Source organism: Adiantum capillus-veneris, chromosome 2, assembly GCF_014529385.1.
Source record: "Adiantum capillus-veneris isolate H3 chromosome 2, ASM1452938v2, whole genome shotgun sequence".
NCBI lineage: Eukaryota > Viridiplantae > Streptophyta > Polypodiopsida > Polypodiales > Pteridaceae > Adiantum > Adiantum capillus-veneris.
In genome coordinates, this window is record NC_140932.1 from 157,430,250 (window position 1) to 157,445,128 (window position 14,879).

The 14,879-nt window shown below is 41.0% G+C and overlaps 1 pseudogene; it reads right to left on the minus strand.

Moving 5' to 3' along the window:
- Positions 1-7,894: 7,894 nt before the first annotated feature.
- On the minus strand, positions 7,895-8,434 carry LOC147463929 (17.3 kDa class II heat shock protein pseudogene; annotated as a pseudogene).
- Between the last annotated feature and the right edge of the window lie 6,445 nt (positions 8,435-14,879).

Genomic DNA, 14,879 nt, shown 5'->3' on the forward strand with positions numbered 1-14,879 from the left:
AACTAAAATCAAAGATGATATATAGAGAGAGATGATACCAAGACAAATTTCAAGAAGGATAAGAATTCAATGGTTTATACTAGTCCACATCTTTATAAATCTATGGATTAGCAAAAAACAAAAACCATGTGGTTGAACAAAATTTGTCGATAGCCGAAGTGGATAATGTACATGGAGAGGACTATAGTTCCAAAGAGACTTTCCACAACAATTACACTATTAAGTGTAAGGTAATCCCATATTATATGTTTATCTCCCATCAAATTTCTTGTCAAGAGTTCCAAAGAGACTTTTCACAATGGTGACTATATTAACTACAAGGTAAGGCTATATTTTATGTTTATCTCCAATCAAATTTCTTGTCAATCCTTAGTTTTAAGTATGATTACAAAAGATGGAGAGGAAAGCTAAGTAACTGGATTTCTCTTTATTATGAGCAAAAATGTTCTGAGCTTGAATTCAAAATCAAAGTCAAGCTATTCGGTGAGCTTAGAAAGTTGATTATCTCTATGAATTGAGATTACAAGATGTAAAATACAAATTTGAAGTTAATGGTACTATTGTGAGTACTAGAGTGGAGAATACACTCTTATGTATCACATGTCTTCCTCCAAAGGTTATTTCTTTTGAGCCACTAGCTAGAAGGAGCTAGTTATAGCTTATTTAATTTAATTTTATCTATCAATACAAACAATTTTTATTTCCAATTGTTAGTTGTGATGACTTCATAGTATTGAACTAGTCTCTTGGTTCATTGGGTAAACTTCTCTTGTCATAAAATATAATATCTAACTTTACCAAATGATTTTATCATATTAAACTGATCATTTAATATGGTAAGATAAAAGGGGAACAAGCCTTTAGGATATACATATGTGCTTCTAGACCTATCTCAGCAGGGGACCAAAAGGAGAAATGGTTGCATCTCAATAGGGGATGTGGATGTGCAATAAGTGCTTCTAAACTTATCTCAGCAGGGACCAAGAGGAGAGATGGTTACATCTCAATAGGGGTCCAAAAAGGGGAGAGCAATGTGCATCTAATGGAGATTAAAAGACCTTAGGGTTAGCTTCATTAAATACCTCCAAAGGTTAGTGTTAAAAGTTCTTCCACCTTAGGCAAGCTAAGGCTATGCTTGAGGTGGGAACTTGGCCCAAGCTTGAGGTGCTTGTCGTGCTTGTTGACTAAGGTGCTTGAGGTGCTTGTCGTGCTTGCTGACTAAGGTGCTTGAAGTGCTTATCATGCTTGACAAGTAAGGTGCTTGAGAAGCTTCCCATGCATGGAGGAGGTAAGGTGCTTGAGGGGCTTGAGTAAAATAGAGACCCTACAAAGGAGGGGGAAAGCCCCAAAGTTAGGAGAATATTTGACTTAACCTCCCACTCTCCCAAAGGGCACTCCCTTTCTCAAGGGGCACATGGACACATGTCAAGCTCTCCCTATGCTTAGCCACATGGTGTGCCTGAATCCTATTGGCTAGGCTAAAGAGGGGTCCAATGACCTTCTAATTCAACTCAACAAATATATAGATATTTTCAAGCTCTCTCTCTCAAAGGGGTAAGGAGGACACTTGCCCAAAGGCTACCCATGTTTCTTGAAATACATTGTGTATGTGATTGGCTAGTCTTAGAGGGGTCCAATGAGCTTCAAGCTTGAGCTACAAGGAGGTGTTGACCACAACAAGCAAGGGATGTGCTTGGGGATAGACACTCTCTCACACACTCATTTTTCACACATTCTCACTTGGTGAAAGTGAAAGAACTCCATCCCCTTCTCCAAGCTTGTTGAGAAGTTGAGAGCCTACACCAGCACTCTTGGCTATGGAATGCAAATCCAACCAAGAGCCATGCTTCAATGCTTAAGCTTGCCATCTTCTCCATCTTCATGACTATGCTATTATGCTATGCTAAGCAAGAAGAGTGATGATAAGTGAGGAACTATTTCTTTCTCCTATGAATGATTCTTTCTTCCTCTTCCCTGCCCTCATTCCCCGCTAGCCCTCTCCACTTTCGAAGGTGTTTGAGGCCTTGGGACTGAGGCCGGGGATGGTTAATGTTTTTACAAAGTTTATGTTATGCTCGTGATGCATGAAGCTTTCCATCTTCATAGCATCACCTAGGCCACAAGGAACACAGTGTATTGTACCAAGTCTCTCTTTATGGGAGAATCTATAATACAAAAGCCTATTGGAGGGGGGACCAGCTCCACATAAATCCACTCCTCAATTGTTGTCAAGTTCTCTAATTCTCTCTCTTGCAAAAGTATTGTTCATGCCAAGTTAATTAAGTATAATGGTTATGTTGCTACCGCTAATTAAGTTCACCCTCTATGATCTCAAAGTAGTCTCATAAAAATGCTCACTATAGTTCTCTTAATTCCCCTATTCTCAATGTTCATAAGCCATTTCCATTACATTTCTAATGTGAGGTAAAACAAGAGAAAAATTAAAAATAAATTGTGGTGTGCAAGTTCATAGACTCAAAATTTGTTTGCATTTGTAAGTATGGATAAACAAAGGTTGAGTTACATTTATAAAAAATTGTACAATGATTAGAGCTACATTACATGGAAAATTAGGGCTTCATTACAATAATTAGGGCCTCATAAAGACAAATGTATCTGTTTTCTAGCACGATGAGATTCTCATCCTTTTTGGAACTCACTCTTTACCTCTTTGACTTGGGCTCCTCTAGTGAGATGACTCGGGTAATGGTGATTTTAGTGGCTCTCGTGATTGAGGGGAGGCTCACGAGATAGTGACTTTGGTAGATTCCTATGTGATTGAGGGATTGATTCCTTCTTATGTAATTTCTTGGGAGACTTCTTGGGGGACTTATGGGTGGTTTCTTGGGGGACATCTTAGGTCTAAGGTGAATTTTTTTTGGCTTGAATGACTTCTTTGGCCTAGATGACTTCTTTGGTAACTTCTTTGTCTTCTTGGATGACTTGCCCGCCCTTAGTCCATGAATTGAATGGAAATTTGAGAGGTGACAAAACTTTCTTTTCCTTCTTTGTAGAATGAAGCTTTTGTAGTTTGAAATTTTTGTGTAAATGATAGGTTGGGCCCTTCCCTTGGCCTTTAAAGGATGGGAGTTTTTGTCTATTTATTCTTTCCTTTCTCCTTGCTTTGTCCCTCTCTTTCTTCCCAGCTTCTTGCCCATAGGACTCTTAAGTGGTTCATTGCTCTTTGGATTCTTAGAAGGTGGCAAAACAAGATCATTGGGGCAAATAGATTTCTTCTAAATAAAAAAACTAGCCTTTTCTCTAACCCATCAATCCCAATGACTATGGATAGTCATGCAACTATAAAACAATCTGACCACAACACAAAGTGAGAAACATAATAAAATGTTTTGAGAAACATGATAAATAATTAACTAAATCGCAAACATACGATGAGTGTAAATACCTTGAACTTTGACTCTAGAAATCTCCAAGCATTTGCAACCACCCTCCAATCAGAGGAACTTGGGTCAAATTGCAAAGGTTCACTTTGATGAAATATTTAAATGCATACTAATCAACCTCTAGCTTAAAATAATTATATTCCTTAAGAAGAAAACAATGATTTTGGCAACACTGATGAAAATCAACAAATCATATAGTTTAAGAGGTTTTAATTATATGGATATAAAGAAGCAAAAGGCTAATTACCTCGTTTATTGTCTATGAATGATGGGTATTGTGTTCACAAATAAGGCATCACTCTCCAATAGGTTAAAGTTTGTCTCACTGCCGGCACGACGTTCTCGTGATGACCTTTGCTCACCCTCACATGTGGCCTTCAGTGCAAACGTTGTGGGCAAGCAAATATGTACTCTTTTGGTGTGCGAAGTACGTGGTGGTGGAAGCAAATGATTTGTGATGTCCGTAAGCACCATGGCAGGTGTTGCATGAGGAAGCAAAGGATGAAAAGAGAGAGGGGGAGGGAGAGGAAGGAGAGAAGGGGGCAGGGGGGGAGGAAGAGAGAGGTGAGGAGGAAGAAGGTAGGGGCAGGGAGGGAGAGGAGAGGGAGAGAGGAGGGAGGAGGAGCAGAGAGCAAAGTGTTTTTTTTTTTGGAAAAGAATTTGAAAAAATGGACTTTCAAAGCTTGTAGGTAAAAAAAAAGGGTCAAAAAATGATTTTTGGATATGTATATATGTTGGGAGGGAGTTTTGAGTCAAAAATAAGTTAAAAAAGTTTTTTGAAAAAAAAGTCAAATTTTGCCTCTTAGTGACCCAGGTTTTTGCTAATGTGGCCAAACCCCTTTACTCCCTTCACTTTCAAAAAGCTAGAGAGAGAAAGTAACCTCTTAGGCCCACATCCTACATTTGTCTAAAAAAAAGGCTAAAAAAGCCTACTCAAAACTTGATTATAATCCAAGGCTGCATTCATTAATGAAATACTTATTCTTGTCTTGGCATTTTTGAATAATATGAGCTTCATTACCAATTTAAATTTCCCTTCACACTCAATTTCATCTATTCCATAATACTAGACCATAGCAATGTGAACTTTAAAATATCCATTTTTATGTTATTGAAAGCATTATATTTATTATAAAATCTCTCTTTTGTTTCTCATATGGAATTATTACTTGAATGTAGTAATACTCTCCAAATTGTTTTGATGTTTTTTTGTTCAATCAAAAAGTCTTACTTTTCCTAGATTGTACAATGTGAGATTTTGGAAACCCAAATCCTTTAATTTTGCAATATTTCAAAACTTAAAACCAAATTCTTGAAATCACTCTATATCCCTTTTTGCACTCCAATTGTATCACATAAGATGAAGCAAATCTTCTATCTCTAAAGAATAGATTCTTTTAGGTTTTAGTTTCTTGGTGGTTTGAGAAGATACCACAATAAACCATCAATCCCATCTTCAACAAATCTAATCAAATCATGAGTAGAATAAAATGGTGGATACTTTCTAGTGAGTGGGTCTACTAGGTAAGTGCTTCCATCTATCCACAAATCAATATGTTTCTTTCCTTTGTTTCCAAGTCTGTTTGCCCTGTGTACATCTTTGAGACACCTTTAGGTTACGTTTCTTGTAGTTGCATACTCTTTATTAAGCTTGATATTCATATGAAACTTGTTGCTAGAGGTGTTATTTGAAGCACTCATTGAATGAGAGAGAATGCTTTCTCTTTGAAGTACCATAGAAATGAAGTAACAACGGTAATGAACCTATTAGCAAGAATGGTAGAGCTCTGAAAAAAATGACACAGAGATGATCCACATCATAGTCATTGTGAGGTTGCCTTGAGATTAATTGAAAGTTACAAAGATAGAGAGAAACTTGACAAGAAAAACAAGGAAAGTGGCTTCTATTTCATGCATGAAGATATGGATATACGTACGCTTTTAATGGAGTGAATAGTCTTCAATTTAGTATCGGGAAAACTATATTTAGAGCCATTTTCATCATCAATTCTTCACTAAATGAACTTAATCACTTTCTTACACAAACCCTTTTTGCCCATTTTTTGCCATAATGTGACCATTGATCCCTCTTGATAGGAGGCGTGTCATTTAGCCACAAGGTATGCATTTTCCATTCCATGGGAACTCCCTAGATGAGCACGTGTAGCTCCTTGTGAAGACTAAAAAATACCCCTAATTATTTTGCATGATAGGAAAACTGAGAGACATATGTGATGGAGGTTGTGGAAAAACTCACTCATTGCATGGCAACAAGCTTGTCAACTTAGCATAAAATGTTTCTTGTCCAAGTGTCTCTAGATGCGAATGGACTCCATAAGCATCTCCGAACTAAAAATTGTTCAGCACGTGTGAAGAGAAAGTGTCTCTAAGTGGAGTGTTTGACCACTTTCTTTTATTGTAGGCCCTTCTTTTTGTGAAGGCCCTCCACAAGAGAGGCCCATTGAGTTGGTCTCTAGCTTTTTTGTGTGCTTAGTTCCTTAGAGAGATTTGCATATGTGCCATTTCCTATCCATTTGAATGAAGTGTGTGTGTGTGTGTGTGTGTGTGTGTGTGTGTGTGAGAGAGAGAGAGAGAGAGAGAATTTATTACCATCCTTCAGAGGTAAAATATGTGACCTATGGCACCAAAGATACATGTGTCACACAGAACGGAGTAGGCGGAAGGGTAAATGTCACAAAAGTGACTGCCCTTTCGCCGAAACGATCAACCACCACTTGGTCTAGAGCGATTGAACTATTTTCAAACTCTCCCCAAAGGTCGTGGGTTCAATTGGTAGGAAACCTCAGAGTAGGTGAGCGCCGTAGCCAATCGGTCACACAGAACAGAGTAGGCAAAAGGGTAAAAGTCACAAAAGTGACTGCCCTTTCGCCAAAATGATCAACCACCACTTGTTTTAGAGCGATTGACCTATTTTCAAACACTCCCCAAAGATACATGTGATGTACTATGTATGGGATGGATAAGTGACTCATGCCCAAGGATTGTGGTGATGAGAATCACAATGGAGAGCCCACACTATGGGGTTGGGAGAGGAAAGTATGTAGGTCTAAGTCATGGATGAAAATGTGAGGGAAACAAGTTTATATGTGAGCACAATTTGAGCACTCTAGTAGTGTACGATATCATACAACCTCTTAAACTTGCAATGAGCATAATGTGCAAAGATCAAGCTTGATAACAAGAGCACAATACTTGTAATGGAGCACTCCAAAAGGGCATAAGCAAGTTGATCCAAATGTATCTTGGAAAGGGAAAGAGAGTGGGTTAGCACTTGTCAACTTTTTTTGTAAGCCATAATGTGATTGATGGAAAGCATAAGGAGTTTCAATTAAGCATGGGACTCTAGGTATGCGAATGCCAAGTGCAAAGCACATCTGTGACATAATCATCTAGAAAGAAATTGGGAGATGAATCCCTTGTTTTGCTACCTTCTTGGCATTGAATTCATTATCACACCTTATCTGAAAGATAGTATGGTGTAAATATGTTGTCTACGTAGGTATGGCTAATTGCAAGCCTAATTTGGTGTTGTGACATTAGAATCAAACTCAATAATTTTATCAATTTTCTTATTTTGGTTAATCTTAAGCATTTAAATTGTGATTTGTTATTTCACACATGTAATTTTCCATTTAATTCTAGAAACACTTGTAATTATGAGATGCAAATAGAGTTTCACTTCAACTACTACTTTTGGAAAAAAAAATAGTTACTTTTCTATTTTTGAAAGCAAAAGAAAAAGTAGTCTCAAATTTGTGCATTACGCACACAGCTTTTCAGGTAGCAATCATACTTCGGAGACTCTACGAGTGAGACACGCAATCTAGGAGCATCCGAACTAGGTGACTCAATGTTTTACAAAACTTTCAAAGCCAAGGAAGACCTCAAAAGATTCATCAAAGCAATGATTCACAAATTACACTTTTGGCCCTTTGGTTTCTCTCCTTTTCTATCAATCTTCATGGCTGCTCTCTTCTTCCAAATATTGTCTATTCATCTATACATAATCTTTCTTTTTCTTGTCAGCTGAATCATTTTCGCATACTAACGGGTGGAAGCGGTCCCCATATACCTAAAGTGGCCTTGATTTGCTCTTCCTCAAAGCCTTGCGCTATTGCTCACTGCCCCAAGCCTTTGCACCTCTGATTTAGCATGCAAGGCTTACAAGAAGCTCACCCCACAATCAGTGCATTCCAAGAGAGACATCCAAGATAGGTAGCTCATCAAGCACTTTTTGAGCTTTGTGAAGTGCACCACATATGGCATACATGTCGACCAAGCAATGCCAAGCATGATGTTTTCTTTCAACATTCCCTGATTGAAAACAGCCCAGAGCTTTTGATCCTAGCATTGACCTTGTTGGACATACCCTGCTGCAATCAATGCACTCCATGAGTCGCAATCAATAGACTCCATGACAACATTCCGACAGGTAGCCTTCTTGGCACTGCTTAGTGTTCATGAAACCCCTAGTGCTTAGAGAAGGGCAAGAGATGGGAGGCATGGCGATGCCAAAAACTGCATAGAGGCCTCGTCGCAAATGGAAAAGCAAGGGCTTGCAGAGCAAGTGGAGGGATTTTAGGGACAATCACTATGAGGACTCCATCCAGGCACACAACTGAGATGTTCTCCACATTTGCATCACTTGGCAAAGTGAGAATTCCTCAGGAATTTGAGAGTTCTCCACTCCATCAATAAGTTCTTTACCTTCATATATGTTGGTTCCTCCTCCTTCTTCCCTCCCCTTAGAGCAGCAACACCTTTCCACTCTCCACAATGTCTGAGGATTTGAGGATAGGCATCCTAGTGATGAAGACATAGGAATTGGGGTACTCCTTCACGTCAATAGTTGTGCTAGCCGTTGCATTGCGCTCACGCAACTAAGCTCAGCCAGGAGAGGGATCGGAAGCAGTGTACTTGGAGTTGCCATTGACGACTTTGTCATCCTCGCAGCTAAGATGCTATTGGATGAGATGGAGAAGGGGGTCACGGCCGATCACGGCCTCCATGGCTGTTTGTGAGTTCTCTTGGAGAAAATGAGCTAAAATGCAGGCTGCAAATGTCAGAATGCGCTTCTCTCTCTCTCTCTCTCTCTCTCTCTCTCTCTCTCTCTCTCTCTCTCTCTCTCTCTCTCTCTCTCTCTCTCTCTCTCTCTCTCTCTCTCTCTCTCTACGCAATCAACACTTCCCGAAGGAGCCAGATGAAGGAGGTGCTGGCATGTGGTAGGGACAAGAGGCCGGACCCCCCCCCGCTATGTATAGTCTAGATTCTCTGCTCTATCGATAAGTACTTCACCTTCATATCTGTTGACTCCTCCTCCTCCTTCCGCTCCCCTGAGAGCAGCAACACATTTCCACTCTCCACAATCACCCTTATGCTTGAGGATTTGAGGCCAAGTATGTCCACAATGACGACATAAGAATTGGGATACTCCTTCACATCAACCGTTGTGCTAGCCATTGCATTGCGCTCACACAAATAGCTCGAGCAAGAGAGGAATTGAAAACAGTGGTGGAGTTGCCATTGAGGACTTCGTCATCCTCATGGCTATTGGCAAGTTTTGTTGGAGCAAATGAGCTAAAATGTGCTTCTCTCTCTCTCTCTCTCTCTCTCTCTCTCTCTCTCTCTCTCTCTCTCTCTCTCTTCACCCTGGTGCATCGAGGAGGACACCCTCAAAGAAGCCATCACCAAGCTTAATGGCACTCTTCAACCAATCAACATCGAGCCCGACACTGTCTCCTGGATCAACGACACGCATAGGCATATACCACTTGGCCAATGTATCCTCACTTTCAAAACCAAAGAAGAACGGACAAGGAAGCTACACCAATCCTACCGTCTCAAGGGGACAAAGCTCTGGATTGCCGAGGAATTGACTACAAATCAACTCAAGCTTAAAGCAAGCGAGCTCAAAAAGGTGCATGACGCACGTAAGCAAGGTAAATGAGCAGTCTATCGTGACGGTAAAGCCATCATTCAAGAGTTTTGAACTCCCAAGCCAGCCCCCCCTCCACCTGACCCCCCTTAGGGCTCTTCTCTTGATCGTATCCTCCCCCCCCCCCCCCCCCCCCCCCTTGATGGACCCTCAGTCCCTAACTGATATGTATCCAACGCCCTCACGAACAGATGTAATGTTTTGTTTTGGTCCCATAGGTCATATCTGACCTCCGTGGACGATAATTCATCTATCTCTCTCTCTCTCTCTCTCTCTCTCTCTCCCTCGTATCTACCTAGCAGTGAACACAGCCCAAAAGCGTTGGATGAAGGAGTTGGTGACGGGTGGTAGGGAGGAGGGACCACAATCCCTCCCCCCATTGTGTATAGTATAGATAGATGGATAGATTTGGGACTTTGAGAGCGCTTGACATGAGAGAACTTGAAGGTGTTATACTTTAAAACACTACTTGTTTAATTTTGCTAAGTTTTCATTGTTCAACATAATTTCTTGAATACTTAAAATTGAGAAGAAGTAATAAGCATGGGCAGCTAGGGTCCTGGAGCTCGTTGCGTGAGCCGACGGCTTATGAAGATGCAGAGCAGGAGGCTCAAAGGTGTCGTGCGGTAGGGCAGGTGACTCTAGTGTGTGAGCCAATGTTGGCAATGGAAAGGACTTGCACCCTGGAGTAAATTTTCGTTGGTTTGGTAGTGATTGAGTACAGCTACGTGCTTTTCTCTCTCTCTCTCTCTCTCTCTCTCTCTCTCTCTCTCTTCCACCTCTTCGCCTGCCGGTTCACCTCCCGGCTTTCATTCCCTTCATCGTCCGTAGCTCTGCGCAAAACGCCCAGCCAGCCATATCAAAGCTGCAGGTTCGAGAGCAGAGAAAGGGGGTCGAGACTCTAGCCCTCTTCAAGAGAGCATTGCAGTAGGCCGCTAGGAGCATGGCCAGTGATTGCTCTGCACAACAGAGCCATCCCGCAGCAGAGAGAGAGAGAGAGAGAGAGAGAGAGAGAGAGAGAGCTCTCGCAGTGCATCAGGGCTGCGGGGGGGATGAAAGGTCCGAGAAGGTATGGAAGCAAGCCTGTTCAACTCCAGCTGCCCGTAGAAACTGGGAATATATACGTTCTGGCAACGCAGAGCTCCTCCTCTTGAATTGTGGGTAGCGGGGAAGGGCTACTTGCTGTTTGACCTGGCAGTCCACCTTCTTTGCGCCTTGCTAGCATCGTGATTCGTAAGCCATGCTCCTGCTATAGAATTGCGGGCGTCGGGCAGCCACCAACGAGCCTCCTCTGGAAGCGCAGGCAGTATCTCAGACTTGCGGGCTCCGGCTTGCTACCCTTTTACTAACGTGGAGGCCTTGCCTCTTGAGGAAGGGGTGGATGTCGCATTTGCAGCTAAATGCGACATCCACCTAGAGAATAGATAGCAATACAGAAGTAGCGCAAAACTAGAATTGGAGATCGACATTGGTTGCATCTTTTATTATAAATTTCCATTTCCTCTAACCTTTGTTCTTGAATTTATTTTTTACCTCTCTTTGTAATTACTTAACCATGCTCACACTAAGAGAGACACCATTCAAGTAAAGAATCAAAGATAGAACATTCTTTGTGGAAATTTATGACCTTCTCTATTATGCACATAGGCCTATACATCATCACTCTAGTAAGTGATGATGTGGGTTCCCTCTCTTCTCTCTCCCATTTGGGCAAAGACCCATGAGCCCTTGTTTATACTTTCCATTAATTGTGTAATATCTCTAAATTGGGTTCACAAGTTTCAATCTCACATGTGAGAAATGAACAAGATAATGTTTTTCACACTATCGTCAACTCTCTCTCCTTCCCTGTCAATGTGTACCCTCCCTTATGCTTATATTCAAGACTCTTCTTTCCCATTCTCCAGCTATTGACTTGGTAGGTTATGATTGCTGCATGTTGCCCGACTGCGAACATGGTACGATCGAACGGCATATACTTTGGCTGATGACTTGGTGAGGATTGAACATATTCAGGACTCTTCTTCCCCATTCTCCAGCTATTGACTTGGTAGGTTATGATTGCTGCATGTTGCCCGACTGCGAACATGGTACGATCGAACGGCATATACTTTGGCTGCTGACTTGGTGAGGATCGAACATGTCTAATGCATGCTAAGTTGGCAAGGTTTGGTTGGCCAACGCTATAGAAGATTACAACAATTGACATGTCGAACATTCAGTAGTTGCACTGCATAATTATAGCAAGGAACTCCAACCTAGATGACCTAAATTGGTTGTCCCACGACCCCTAACTTTGATCCTAACCGCACCTAATTACAGCAGTTGCACTGCTATAATTCTGCAATTGCATTGCAGAATTATAGCAAGGAACTCCAACATGTTAGATGGCCTAGATTGACCGTCCCCCGACCCCCCCTGACTTTGATCCTAACCGCACCTACCTTCTTTGTGAGGCCTCAAGGAGGAAACTTATCTGTTGTGGATGATATCAAGCTCTTCCCACAAGAAGTTGCAATAATTATACCAATTATATCCATACTAAGCTTTCCTTTCATGCCCTTAAGTGGTGGAGGAGCTCCAAGAGTCCATCTACAATTAGCAACACTTTCTACTTCTCTTCTCTTGCCTTCACTCTACAATCTTAGATAGTCAAGAAACAGACACCACATCTAGCACCGGAACACCCTGGTCTTGGGATGACCTAAATTTATACTTGTAGCTAGTAATTTGCTACCACTTCCTCCTATCCCAATCTTCATCAATATCAACCTCATTTGCCCAACCTATATCTACCTCATTTGCCCAACCAAAAAACACAAAACCACCTATTTGATCCCATGTGAGACCTTCCTCCCATAAGCTACAATCTTTCCTACCTAACCTAACTTTAAAAAACGATACCAACTTGGAATCATTACCTCCAAACATTTCTTTTCTAACTTGAATTCCATTGAGTAATACAAATATTACATTTTCAAGTTAATTTACTATCCAATCATTTCTATAATCTTTCGCTTTGATTTTGAAAATATATTAGCATAAATCCAAAGATTACATTCTTACTTATAGTCCCCTTGTACCTCACCCTCTGTCATACTCCAAAGGTTTTTTGGCCAAACCTCATGAGACCATAAAGATAAAAATCCAAGCGTAAAAATAATATGTCAAGATACATCTCCCAAGAGTCATATCAAAATATAACATCTAATATATCTAATATAAGCTGATTGTGCTCTCGGGTGGTCACTTTTCAAAATATGTATCATATCACACGAGTTAAATGAAGAAGATTATTAGTAGTCCAAAATATATCTCTTTATGAATGAATACATTAGAGGGAGTGGATTTCTTAAATAAGCCCACAATGTAAATGTAATATGCAAATGGAGGTATTAATCTCTTGAATGCACGCGATATAGGAAGTTTTAGATGAGTGACTCCTCTGGGGGTGGGCAATAAAAACTAAACCCACAACCTACACCTTTGCTTTATTCATAGTAACTCTTGGAGTTGATCATAATGAAAACGTATAATTCCTCACGACCTACAACTTACCTTTTGAAAGGCGCTTAGCCTTAATTTTCAAAGAGAAACTACTCAATTTGAACTTTTTGAGTTTTCCTAATTAAAAAACCCTTTTCAAATCAGCCTTACAATGAGTTTCTTGACAGAATCACTTCTTGTACCCCTCCAGATTCAATCGCTTACTTGCAAAAACACCATGTTGTACACCCCTTTAGTTTCTTAAATGGAGAATGCCTTGAGCTCCTAAAACCACAAACAGTGTGATATCTCTCCACAAACTTTGGTTACCATCCTTAGCTTGTATAAGCCTTTGCCAAAGAGATTGCATTCATGCCCTGATGAGAGAGAGACTTGAGGTTGAAACACATTGGCAAATTTGCCTATGACAATCTCTTCTACCCTTTTGTCATTGTCTTGATTTCCCCTTTTGAGCTTCTAAAGGCCATATTGACCTATGAGACCAAAGAGTTTAATCATGGGGAATCTGAAACAAAATCTGGATAAAAAGGAAAGAAACTAACTAAACAGAAACAATACTAGAGTCGTAAAAGGTGGGTATCAAGAGCCTGAGAGGTAGATATACATAAAGTGTATATCGCTAAGTCTCCAATAGATAGAGGCCAAGACATCTCTGATCATGGTATCTCATAACTCTAGATAGAAGCTCAAAACCCTCTTTAGTGAAAGTAGCCGCATATCCCATAGTATGATGTACAATGGCATATATGGTGAAGCTCTGACTCTGGCTCTCCCTTACACAGCTGAGACAACCTAGCCTTAGTTGAAATGCTTCAATATCGACCAATCTCCAACTGATGTAATGATGTCCGAATTTGTCCAATAGCACATCTTAATCCGTGGTACAAGTGAGTGTCCAAGTAGGCAGGCCTAGATAAGAACCCATTCTCTTTGAGCTAGAGAAAATGCTCTCTATATGTAGTCATCTTTGCATGAAATCTACCCTCCTATAGTAGCTCGTATGCTATTTTGCACCATCATTGAGCATGAGCTGAGCGGATGGACAGAAAGAGAGGGCTTTCGAGTGCCAAGCCAAGCTGGTTTCAACAGGGTTTCTCTACCTACGATGATATCTGTGTGAGCAATGTGTATCATCAGTTGTAACTCCTCCATGTAAAGTACAGCCACTCCGCCGGACCCTCGTTCCCTACATCTTGATCTTGTCTCATGTCTATTGGCTGACTCCCATCTATATCCACTAACATGTGGTAAACTCTGTCCAAGTGTCTGATGCATCTCCGAGTAAAATACAATGTCCCTCCCAGTGAAGCCATCCTCAAAGGCTCCTACATCCAATCTTAGAGACCCATTGCAAGTCCAAGCAACAATGTTGAGGCCTTGCACCGTCATGTGGTACATCTCTCCATAATCACAATGCGGTCGTCTCTATAGAAAGCCACCTTCCCCTTCTCGCTTGCTGCCTTGATCTCTGGCATGACCTCCATCATGTGTGGTAGTTATACCCAGTAAGATCATCTCCTAAAAAGACACCTATCTTGTTTTTCAAGAACTCCTCCTTTGCTTCCATTGAGGGGAAACGCAAAAGTAGTACCCTTTCTTTGACCGAGGATGTGCCTATATCTGCCTTCTTCTTTCCCACCCTCCATGCTTTGGTATTTGTGGACTGTCACCTCCATCATTGTCATAAGCTCCTTAACTTCCTCATCCACATTATCACGGTCTTTAATATCATATATTTGTACATGCATGGATCATGTCTTCCTTTGTTCCTCTTCCAATGTCATGGTAATAATAGTTGGGGTGAATCTATGCTCCTTGGTCTTCTCTTTCTTGGCCACTTCAATCCACTTCTCAACCTCCTCTCTTGCCTCTTGCTTGAGGTTCTGCTTGACACCTTTGCCCCATCCGATCTTCTACGCATCGAGCTTCTTCTCAATGCTCCCTGTGATCTCCTTGGTGATCTCTTTTTTGATGGCCTTCTTGTCATAAGGGTAGCAATAATGCCTTCCAGA